The following is an 11304-nucleotide window of genomic DNA, read 5'->3' as shown; positions in this document are numbered from 1 at the left end:
TTTTAAACCTTGGCTAAGCATCCTCTTCTACAGCCTGCAGATCTGATGGGTAATGAAGACTCTGTGTTCTCTTCTTAAAATGTTTTGTTTAAAAAAAAAAAATTATTCTGAATTCAAGCAGTTGTCACTGCTTTGTGTTTGGCTTCAAAAATGGAGAATTCCCTGAAGACTTCTTTGTATTGCTGTCCAGTGTTTTGTGCTGTGATTGTGGACATTAAGATTGAATCCTTTCAGTGCAAGGTGAAAGCATGTCAGTACATTAAGCCTCCCAATTAAGTGACCCCTTCACTTTCACTCTGGCTTTTTCTCTTGCTTTTTCAGCTCTAGCAATGCCTGCAAATCCTGCCTGCAGAGCAGGAACCTGCTATATCACCTATTGCACGTCTTCACGTACTGATTGCATAGCAGAAGAGTTCCACAGCTCTATGGCTAACAATGCTGTATCCTGTATACATATACAGCAGTCTCTGTGCCTACCTCTGAATGTTTTTCAGCTGGGGACAACGTGTTTGTCTTTTATTCCCCCCATATTGCAGTATGTACACAGCGTGCCCTCAAGTTGAAAAGCTTCAAAGTTGAACTAATGTGATAACATTTCAGGAGGAATATCAAATTTGATGAGAGCTGTTATTGAAAGGTGCAAAGGAGAGGACAGAAGCCGTGATGCCTTTGGGTGTCAGAGGAATCCCTGAACAACTGATGCTAAATGCCAAGACCATATTTTGAGCTAAGTGTGAATTTATTTCTGACCTGGTTGATATTCCAAATCCTCTGATCTCAGACATCTCATCATAACTAACTGTTGTGGTAAACACAGTCCTGCCTGCTGTGCGGAGGGAGAGCTTTGCACTTTTAGAGTAGAGATGTTATTAAAGAAAAAACAAAACAAAACAAAACACCAATCCAGAAGAGCCCAGAGCTATCAAGTGTTCGCCCATTCAGTTGTGAAATGAATGACTAATGGTGGTTAATGAACCAGTGCTCTGTAAATGCATCCTGCACTTTCTTTTTCCAGTGGCAAAAATTTCATTAATAATTGATGAAATTGCACATCCTCCCACCCTGCTTTTACCTCTAGTAGTGAACAAAGTGACGTCTTAAAATGTGTCTGCATTCTCTTGTTCTTCTACTTTGATGTTGTTACTTTTTTTTTCAAGAGCTGAAAAGGAAATAAATGCCCCAGCCACTCATTCTTGAATTCTTCCCTTTATTAAAAAAATGTGTTGTGTTGTCATGAGTTTTTTAAGCATTGATAATACTGCTCTCTATATTCATTTGTCTATTTGTTCCTGTTATTTGTTGCAGCAGCTGCAGATACTTAAACCACAACTTCTTTGGTGTCCATAGATCCTCATGTAATTAGAATGAATTTAGAAGAGAAACACACAAGGGCTGAATATGTTCTATATACTGAGTACTCTGGTTATGCATTGGTGTTAACATTTTGCTGCTGATGCTGAACACCATTTCTTTTCTCCACTCTTCCAAAGCAGATGTCATGCATGTGCTTCCACACCTATGCAGACCCATCTATAGATACATTGTCCCAGCTGACCTTTCCTCTGTCTCCTTTGGTGTCTCCTCTGCTTTCCTTGTTGAAGAAAACTGTTCTGGTTTCGCTCTGCCTGATGTGAGTTGAAACAACAGCTCCTGTCATTCTCAGGAGGTGCCAGGAAGTCATCCCCAAACTTATCTCATGCCAGTACCAAATAGTGCTGGAATTTATTTCTTGGTATCCTTTTCTTCTTTGCAAAATGTAAGGTACAAACACTGTAGGATTTTTTTTTTTTTTAATATCTACAACTGTTGAGATCAATACAGATTTTAAAAAAAGTTACAATTAGTATCCTTTGTACCGTGCTCATCTCTGCTTTTGACAGGTTCTGCCTTGTAACTGTCTTTTTCTTATTAATCTTGTGGAGGGTGACAATGACTGATGAAAAAGGTGCTGTACAGAGCAAGAAAAGGCCATTTGCTAATCTGTGAGCTGTCAAATCATTTTATGTTTTTGTGTGTCTTAAAGTAAGTTGATGAAGAGACACATGAAGGTATTAGAGGCAGTATGAGGCACAACTTCTGAGATCCGCACGAGAAAAGGTGGCAAAGAACCACGATGAAATACAAGGGAACGTGATTTTTAGTAATAGGAATGTGTTTTCCTCTCTAGCCTGCTGAGTGGCTCCCTGGAGCTGTATCTCTCCAAGGATACCAAGTGCTAGGAAGCCTGGAGGCGTGACTTCCCAGGAGATACAGCTGAGTAATGAGGTCAGGGTCATCATCCTCTTGGTCACCTCTCCGGATTTACTCCTCTCAAATTAGCATCATTTAAATCACCTGAAGATTGCTTGGGCAGCTCCTCCGGAGAAGAGATTAGTAGTAAAGCCAAGGATAGTTAGTCATGGTGAAAGAAAGAAGAAAAGAATGCAAGAGAGGGAAGGCACCTCAGTGCTATCACTTTCTGCTTTCCTGGTAAGGGCCTGAAAACACTGGAAATGAAGACGTACGCTTTATGGCAGTGAAGCAAGCAGTGGAAAACTTTGAGAACTGTGTGCTCCATTTGAAACAATCAAAATCAGCTTTCTGAAAGGCATAGAATGTAGACAAGCAGGAAAGACTTCGTGATCTAAGGAGCTCTTGGCAGTGAACAGAGCAATGTGTCTTGTTTGGTTTGCAGGTTGTTGGGTTTTTCTGGACTGGATGCTGGGTTTAAAAGCCTATTTGTGCATTGGTTCTCTTTGTTTGCATCAGAGGTATCTAGGAGTCTGCCGAGGAGCTTACCACTTCTATATCTTTATGATAAGGTGATTCATAAAAGCAGGGAAGGAGTTGGATGATAGTACCGAACCCCCCAGATGCAGCGTGTGCAGTATCAGAGCTTGATGCACACCTACTGCCTGCCTCCCTGTCAGATGCCAACAACCACTAGCAGGATGTTGGGCACACGTGGCAGTAAAGATGAGGTGGTAAAAGGGGTGGGCATCTCTGGCTCCTTTTGTTTAAAGTATTTATAACACCAAGTTGTAGTCACAGCAGCCCTTGACCTTGAGAAGCTTTCAGCGGACGTAATTAGTGCTGTCATCTCTGCACTGACGGGAGATGCTGCCATGACATATGAAGCATATGAGTGCTTCTGCTGTAGCCATCTGCAGGACATGAAAATCTGCTGCCAAATAACCACCCAAACCCTCTGCTTCTGTTCCTCCTGTGTCTTTGTATGGAACAATGCATAACTCAATTTATAGGGAATAATCTAGTTAGTGTAACATTTGTTTCTCTCTTACCATGGAAGAGTCTTTAAATATGAACCTTTTAAATTATCCTAATTAAATGGAGAACATGATATTTTGTCATAAATTAGGTAGGCTAAACTCTCCCTCATCCTCATAATTAAAGTATATTGAATTCTGCAGAGTGATAGTACTGGTTGAGATAAATTCTTTTAATTCAGAGAAGTTTGTAAAGATGAAACAGAGACAAAAGCATTTGTTGCAAATTATGTTTGAGCTTTATGATGATATACTTCAGGGAAAAGAGGAATAGTTGCTAGGGAGTAAACTCCTGCTTAGGGAGTACTATGATGTTAGATGGATGCTCTGGTTCTGCCAGGAGGGCTGAGAGTTTGTAGTTCCAGCACAATTCGTTCTTTCAAGGAACATTTCTTATTATTAATGGTCAAGTTTTTGCTCCTGAAGTGTGATATTTCTTAAATACTGTGATATGGTGTCTGTCAGTTGGTCACTAGTGCAAAGCCAGCAGGATGTGCTGATTTTACACTGCTTTTAGCTTGTGTAAATGATTGCACACATTATTTATTATAGTGAATCAGACACTTTTTGCAGGAAGAACATTTGCTCTTCCAGCTTTAGACAATCTTGTTCTTTTTTTCTGACTTCCTGAGCCTTACTAAATACTGCTTAGCTCTTGTCCTCCAAGATCTCTTGTGGTAATGAGACCTCATTATAGCTTAAAATGGCCCTCTGCTGTTTGCCATCTCTGGGAGAGAGGCGTTAACAATCCACCCCCTTCTGACGGAAGCTTCTTGGAGCAACTCTTGGAAAAGTGGGTTATTTTCCGACAAAGCATCATGTGCCATGGGATGAAATGCTTGTTGTCATGGGTTGTGGGAGACAGAACGGTGGAGATGGAAAGTAAGATGGCGTGATCAAGAGTCAGATTTTGACTCTTGCTGAGGATCAAATCTGAGCTTTCAGTCAAATTTTGAATGTGTTGATGAGCCCTGCTGAAAGCAAATATATAGTTTGTTCTTTCCACCAGTAGATCTGAGTTCTTAGGGCATCCTAAAATAAGCATTAAAAGCTTCTGTAGTGCTCTTGGAGCAGCTATGCAAATACCAGAGTTTATCTGTTTTGCAGCTTAGCCCAAGCAGTAGTCCCTTAACTGAGGGTCTCAGAATCCTGTATCATTCGTATCCCCTTCTGAGATGCTATGTGGATAACAAGCAGTTGGTGCCTCAGCAATTGTGTGTTGGTTGGGTATTAGAAAAAGTTCAGGTTGGATATTAGGAAAAAGTTCTTCTCAGGAAGAGCAGTGATGCAGTGGCACAGCTGCCCAGGGAGGTGGTGGGGTCACCATCCCCAGAGATGTTCCAGAACCGTGGGGATGTAGCACTGAGGGATGTGGTCAGTATGCACGGTAGGGAGGGGTTGATGGTTGGACTTGATGATCTTAGAGGTTTCTTCCAACCTTAGTGATTCTATGAAGTGTAGGAATTAACTATCTGAACATCATGCAAGACAGAAAATACAGACTCTGGGGAGCACTTTGGTACAGGGAGAAGGATGGATTTGAATGCTACTGGGCAAATTTGAGGTTTGTTAGCTTACATTTGTTAGTAAACGTTCTGAAGTACTTTCTGGTAGGTTACAATAGCATCATATGTAGTTTACCTTTGGAAATGCTGGAAGCTACTGCAAGTGCAGAGAAGTCAGGCTCTAACAGGTGTCTGGTAGAGCGAAAGAGTGGAGCATCAGAAACTGAAATGCCTGAGTTTGGGTCCTTCTCCATCCTCACGCTCTCCTCACGCAGTTCAGGCTGTGTGAGATATGCTGTTAAGCTCAGTTTATTTTCTGTTTGAAACTGTTTGCAGTGGTGTCAGGTTCAGGGAAGGAATGAATGTGGGTCACCATAGAGCAGGAGCTGCTTGGCTGTGCTACAGCCCAGGCTACCGATGCTGTTACTCCCTAGCCAGAGCTCTCATACAGCTCCAAAAAGAGTGCTGCTTGCAATTTTTGGCCTTACTAGCATAAGGGTAGCTGAAATGAAGCTGGAGACATCCAGCTTGTTCAGAGAGTACCTCTGAACAAGTAATAAAGATCTGAGACCTTGGCAGAAAGAAAAATGCCAATTATACAAACGCTCAGAGATTGTTTTTCTGTCCTGTGGGATCTAAACTTAGCATAGTAGCACCGTTACATATATTAGTGTGAGCCCAGGCATCCTTAACTAAAAAATGTTTTTTTTTAATTAACTGCAGGAAAAACAGCCTCAAGAAATCCTGTTCACTATCTGCCATCAAGAAAAGACTATTAACAATAGTCATTGGGTTTTTAGTTTTCAAAGAACCCATAATTAAATTTATTGTCTCATAAGTGATTAGAATTAATTGCTTCCACATAAGCTCTGGTGCACATTATCTGCTTTGAATTGGGAGTGGTTTTTCTGCAGAATTCCTTCATTTATCACAATCCCTTTCTGTTGTGTTCCTTGCCAGAGTCAAGCTGTTGCTCTAAGGCATTACTAGAAAATGACCAGTATTGATTTAATATATCTTCTCCAGCAGATCAGGATTAACTGGACAGAATGACTTCTCCCAGTGTTTAAATATAAATGTTTTGTTTGACGCAGAGGTGATGGAGAAACCCACTGCCACATTGGTTAGATTTTCAAACTCATGCATTAAGACTGAATGACATATCTGAATTCTCTTTTAAAGAGCTTACTGAGGATTGATTCTGCATTGAGAGGAGGATGTGTTACACATATGCTTACGTGCTATAGTAAATAATGATAGCTGGCTTTAGTTGCTGTTATGCTGTTTGAGACCACTTTCTTACCAGTTTGCCAGGCTTGGATACAACCTTCTAATCACAAGATGTATGGCCTTCATTTCGCTGCCTGTGTTCCCTTTTGTAGGGGAGCTGTTAGGTCAGGGCTTGAAGTGGTGATGGAGCACCTGCTGAAGGAGGCACAGGCAAAGTGTTTGCACCTGTGCTCCCCAGCTGGCCAGAAGGGGCAGACCCAGGGGGAAAACACCGTGAGCTCATATAAGGGCCAGCCGTGGAAGGGAGAGTATCTCTTGGAGCTGGGGCTTCCTGAGGAGGGGTGCTGCATGGCCACAGAGCTCCTTTACCTGTTGGGTGAGTTCAGATCTTTTTTCTGCATATGACTCTGGGCCTAGCTCTGAATACTTTGTCTGGTAGTACCATTACCCAAAAGCTATTTTGTTTCTTTGTGAGCAGAACACCCTCCCACCTGGTTACTATTTGCATTGGAAGGTGTTAGAGGAAGGAAGTTGCTTTTACCATACATTAGTTCTGTTAAATACTACCTCAGTAAACCAGAGCAGAGTCTCAGTCCTCTTGTCCAAGAGCCCCTGATCAACATAAAGGTTTCCAAAGGCTGTGGGCTGTGCTCAACAGCAGTGTTCCTGAGGCTCAGCTGAAGGGTAGGGCTCATCATTCTCATGCCTTTTTGTGGGTTACTTCTGAAAACACAAATCCTATAGCCCTTTCTGGCCATGCATGGTGGAGCTGGTTGGCCTCTCATCTCTGTTAACCTGTAGCAACAGGCAGCTGTATAAAATTTATTTACACAGGGTACCCAATCCAGATTCTTCCCTGATCTACCTGCGTGTGACTCTTCACTGGTGAAAAGGTGATGTAAAGAATGCTTGAATCCCTGTGTGAGGCATCTGGTGAAAGAGGTTGCATCACTGTGTAAAATAGAATAGTACAGCATTTAATATAATGTGACTTCACTCTCAGACTGTATTTTTAGAGAGTAGAGTGCTTCAGAGAATGGATTTATAATAAGGAGATATTTTCTCTCAATCCGGGGTGCTGCTTTTGTGGAAAAATCCTACACAATTTTCATACGCTTGTCATCATAGAAATTACAGAGCATTAGGCTCTTTGTTACAAACACGGAAAGTTTAGCAGACAATGACTTGCTTCCTCTGAATTGTGATAACTTCTGGAATTGAATGAATTTAATTTAATTACGTCCTGCAGTAAGTTATCGCTGTCTATTCAGCTCCAGGACGTAGCAGAAGGTATGAGTGATTTGCTCTGTAGAAATGGGAGTTTCGGAGTGTAAGTGGTGTAGTCACAGGGAATTTATGTGGACAGTTTCCAGTCTGGCTGAATTACTTATGTGAAAATATTAATAAAACAGGTTTTATTATGTGTTAATGGCAGCAAGGAGTGCCCTCCATTGTTCGGTTCAGCCACTAATCTGTCTGTAGGGCCTTGCATAAGGACAAGTTTAAGGAAGATGAGGAAATAATGTTCTCTGGGGAATCCTGCAAGGTTATACTTGGAACATATATTTACAGCTTCTTATAATTTAGCAGCACCATGTAATTGCTTTGATCCCTGCTGGAAGGGGTCACAACCTTGAGCTGTTCCACAAGGGATGGAGATCTGCAGTTACCGGGTGTCACCTGGAGACAGTACAGCCTTTGTTGCAAAGCAGTAGCTGATGGAGCGTGCATGGCTAGCCCATTGCAAGTGCCAAGAAACAGGAGTCAGTTTCTTTGATAGATGTCAGAATTAGGACCCAAAGCCCCAGTGATCTGAGCGAGTGTGTCAATAAGGTAGATGCGCAGAAAACACAGGAGCCTCTCTTTCTGGATCTGGGAAGTGTTTTTGAAGATGTGCTATCTGAATGGTTTGCAGCTTGATGAACAAAGCCTTTACCAGCTTGCCATAAGTCTACATGCTTGGGTTGTATATGTTGTGGAGCAGTACTGAGTTCACGGGGGGGGCTGTTTGTGCTAATGCAGTCTCCAATAGCAGTACTCATCCATGGTCCCCTTTAACATGCTTCTCTCACACTAACAACTCCAATAGAAAGAGAAAGCTGTGATTCAGCAGCTTTGGGAAAAATGCATGCTGTTGGGACTTGGCTGTCTTCAAGGCCAACTCAGTCCTCCAAGCATCTCTCCCTGGTGACTCCTCTTTTCTGCATCTCCCTCCCACACCCAACTCTTCCTGCCCTCTGAGCACATGGATTGCCAAATGCCATGAGCGAGGATTTATTTTTTTTCCAGGTCTATCCATTATGTCACCAGCAGCAATCTACCTTCTCTGCAAACCTTGCTGTCGGTGGGTGACTTCTGAAAGTGTGATATGCTGTTTCTTGGGTAAAGCCCAGCAGCTTGGGTGCAGAGGAGGGGTAATGTCTTTGATGACTTCATTGCCTTAAGCAGTAATACATCTGAATTCTTACTAGGGAGTTGTTACCCTGCAACAGGATCCCAGAGTGAAGCTGATTTCCTGGCTTGTTCTCAGGACAAATCCATGCTCCTCTAGGCTGCAGTTCTGGCATTCCACATGAGGACCTGATGGAGGAAAAATATGCACATAGAGTGGTCTTACTCCTTTCAGTGTTTTACGTTTTTTTTCCCCAAGTGTCTCTGTTTGTAAAGAGCACAAGAAAAGGGAAAAAATATTTAAGTCATCTTTTAGGAATCATTTTTGTTTATGTTTGTGTTAAAAGCATAAAGAAGCTCCTAAAACCAGACTTTTCACAGTAAAATGGGTAGCAAATAGTGCCACTTCAGTAAATGTTGCCATTCATTTTTCAATAAATTACCACATTCAGAAGTATAAATTGGTAATAAAAAGAGATAAAAGGACAGAAGAAGGAGGAAAAACTTGGGAGGTTTATGTTTACTGCCAAGCGTTTGGTTTTATGTTTATCTCATGGAAAGTAACTCCATGTATCATGATAATTGACTTCACCAAGTACCTTTAAGAAAAAAAAGCTACAAAACAACATCTTGTATGAAAGAAGACTGCATGGTTTTCTGCTAAGTAAAACATTCTCCTTTGAATCAATGGCTTAAGCTCTTTGCAATATTCCTATTCTGTGGTTCGTTTGCCCAGTTGGTGGCTGAGAACAAGCAAGGTCATGGCACAAATAAAGGCAAAATGTTTATAGCTCTCTTATAACCCTGCACAAATCATCACTTATCTACCATCATTCCGGACTAATTGATTCCTGAGAAGAACTTTATGGAGCGAGAGCATTTTTCCCCCTCGCTTTCTTCCGGCGATTTCCTTGTTACCATCTTAACTGCAGTGATTTGCAAGTAGCTCTTTGCTGCTCCTGCCCAGGGATTTGGACCAGGCTTGGGAGGGGCCGCTCGATTTCTCCTTGGCACTTTTGGGGCTAGGGACGAGAATTGTTGAGCAGACAGGATGCTGAATTTTTCCATCACTCAACGCAACAAAAGCCAAATTCATTGTTGATCTATTTTAGAAACAGCATTTGTGGCAGTTCCTCTCTGAGTCAGTCAGAAGAGCAGAGAATAGGATTGTGACAGGCAATAAAAAAACCCTGCTGCTCCAATAAGGACTTTAATTACTCACCTCGTTACAGGTGAGACCAAGGGAGGCTGGCAGCAATGCCAGCTCCAGCACAGCTGTGGAGGATTTATTTTTCTCAATGATGAGTGAAAAAGGCTGTAAAAATACTGTACAAGGTTGGCTAATAAACTGTATTTTATTAGCCATACTTATTACAAGTGTTTACAGGCTAGTGTGCTGATAGGCATTTTGATGAGGTAATATTCCTTAATTGCAATCATTCTGGGATTGCAAAACAAAGGATGGAAAGCCAAAAAGCTGGAAAACATAACACATGCATATGTCAGGTCAGGATTTATAGGCAGCTAGTGAGCAGCTAGCTTGGCAGCAGGTATGTTAAATAGTTACAGCATTGGCCTCGTCCAGTGGTTTGAGGCTTGTTTAGAGCAGATTGATGGTGCTGATTGGCAGATGGCTGTGACTGCAAGGAAAATGCACGTGCTTTGTCTAGTGGTCTCTGTGGAGAGCATTTCAGGCCCTTGAGGTCCTATAGCAGACCAGTGAGCTGACAGCATCCCCTTGCTATTTGGCTTCTGTCTTACTCCTGCTTTTCCTTGGTCCACGGCGAATGTAGGAAATGAGAGGTGAGACCTGGGCAGCTTCCCAGCCCATCACAACAAGCTCCTTGCAAAGTCAAGGGTTAATCGTGGGTATTTTGAATCTCAGTCCAACACCACCAAGTTCTACCCTGGTTTAACTTGTCTGGGTTTATGGCACAATTTACATTTCCTAATTCCTGCTGTTAAACTGGCTTCTTGCAGATAAGAGCCATTTTCTAGAGTGCTTCCAGCCAGAAGCAGCAGTGTGCTTCCTAGAAATGCCACTTGGGGAGAGGCTGCGATGTCCTCGCGTGTTGGCAGTGTTTCATTTCTGGCTATGGTACACCAATAGCAGCACTCTAATCAGAGTAATGACAAGCTAGTGGGAAATAAAGATTAAATTAAGAAGAAGCTCTGTGAAAACACCTTTGTGCTTCTTGTTTTTGGGTATCAGCTTATTGCCTTTCAGTCATACAACTGAAAACATGCTCTGCTTATAAGCAAAGATGTTCTACTGAATTTTTCTCATTGTGCATCCTTCCTGCCCTCCCTTTTTTGCTAACAATTCTTCAAATCTACTCTGAGTTGTCAGGGACCTGCTGTCGTCTTTACTCTTTATTGCCTAACCTCTGGTAGTAAATGTTTTGCAAGCAGGGCTTTTCTACGAGCCCACCATAGGCTGATGGTTTGTTCAGGTGTGCAGGTAAAGCAGGGAGCCACGCATGCTAAGACAGTCCTGCAGTTCTGACAGCTAGCAAGGGAAGCAGGTAGTGATCAGAGTCATGTAGGAACACGTTTTTATGCAGATCAGTGAAAGTTGTACAGCTGCATTACGTATGTAAATCCTACTTTGCACCAGTGACCATTTTAGTTGTCTTAATCCCATTCACATCTTTTTGTCTCGGCACCTCCCTGCCACAGAGTAAAAAGCAGGTATTCTCTATTCCGATGAAGAATGAAGCTGTGAATATCTATGATGGGGATGGAGTTTCTGAGTTGAAGCCCAGTAAATCCCCTGTGGGAGACTTTCTGTTAATTTCTTTCGGTTTGATGGAGATCCCAGAGGGCTATTTTTCCCCAGGTATGAAAAGATCACATGGATTTACAGCTTCTCTTCTCTCCCTGAGCTGATTCTCCGTTACTGTTTGTGTCTG

At 42.2% G+C, this 11304-nt stretch overlaps 1 protein-coding gene across 4 annotated transcripts in view; it reads left to right on the top strand.

The window, feature by feature from the left end:
- CPS1 (carbamoyl-phosphate synthase 1) overlaps positions 1 to 11304 on the top strand; it is a 243899-nt gene that overhangs the window by 101619 nt on the left and 130976 nt on the right. The window lies entirely within an intron of this gene.

The sequence above is a fragment of the Meleagris gallopavo genome, chromosome 7 (assembly GCF_000146605.3).
Source record: "Meleagris gallopavo isolate NT-WF06-2002-E0010 breed Aviagen turkey brand Nicholas breeding stock chromosome 7, Turkey_5.1, whole genome shotgun sequence".
NCBI classification, from domain to species: Eukaryota; Metazoa; Chordata; class Aves; order Galliformes; family Phasianidae; genus Meleagris; species Meleagris gallopavo.
The sequence above is the reverse complement of the archived record's forward strand: the minus strand, read 5'-3'. Positions and strand labels throughout refer to the sequence as shown.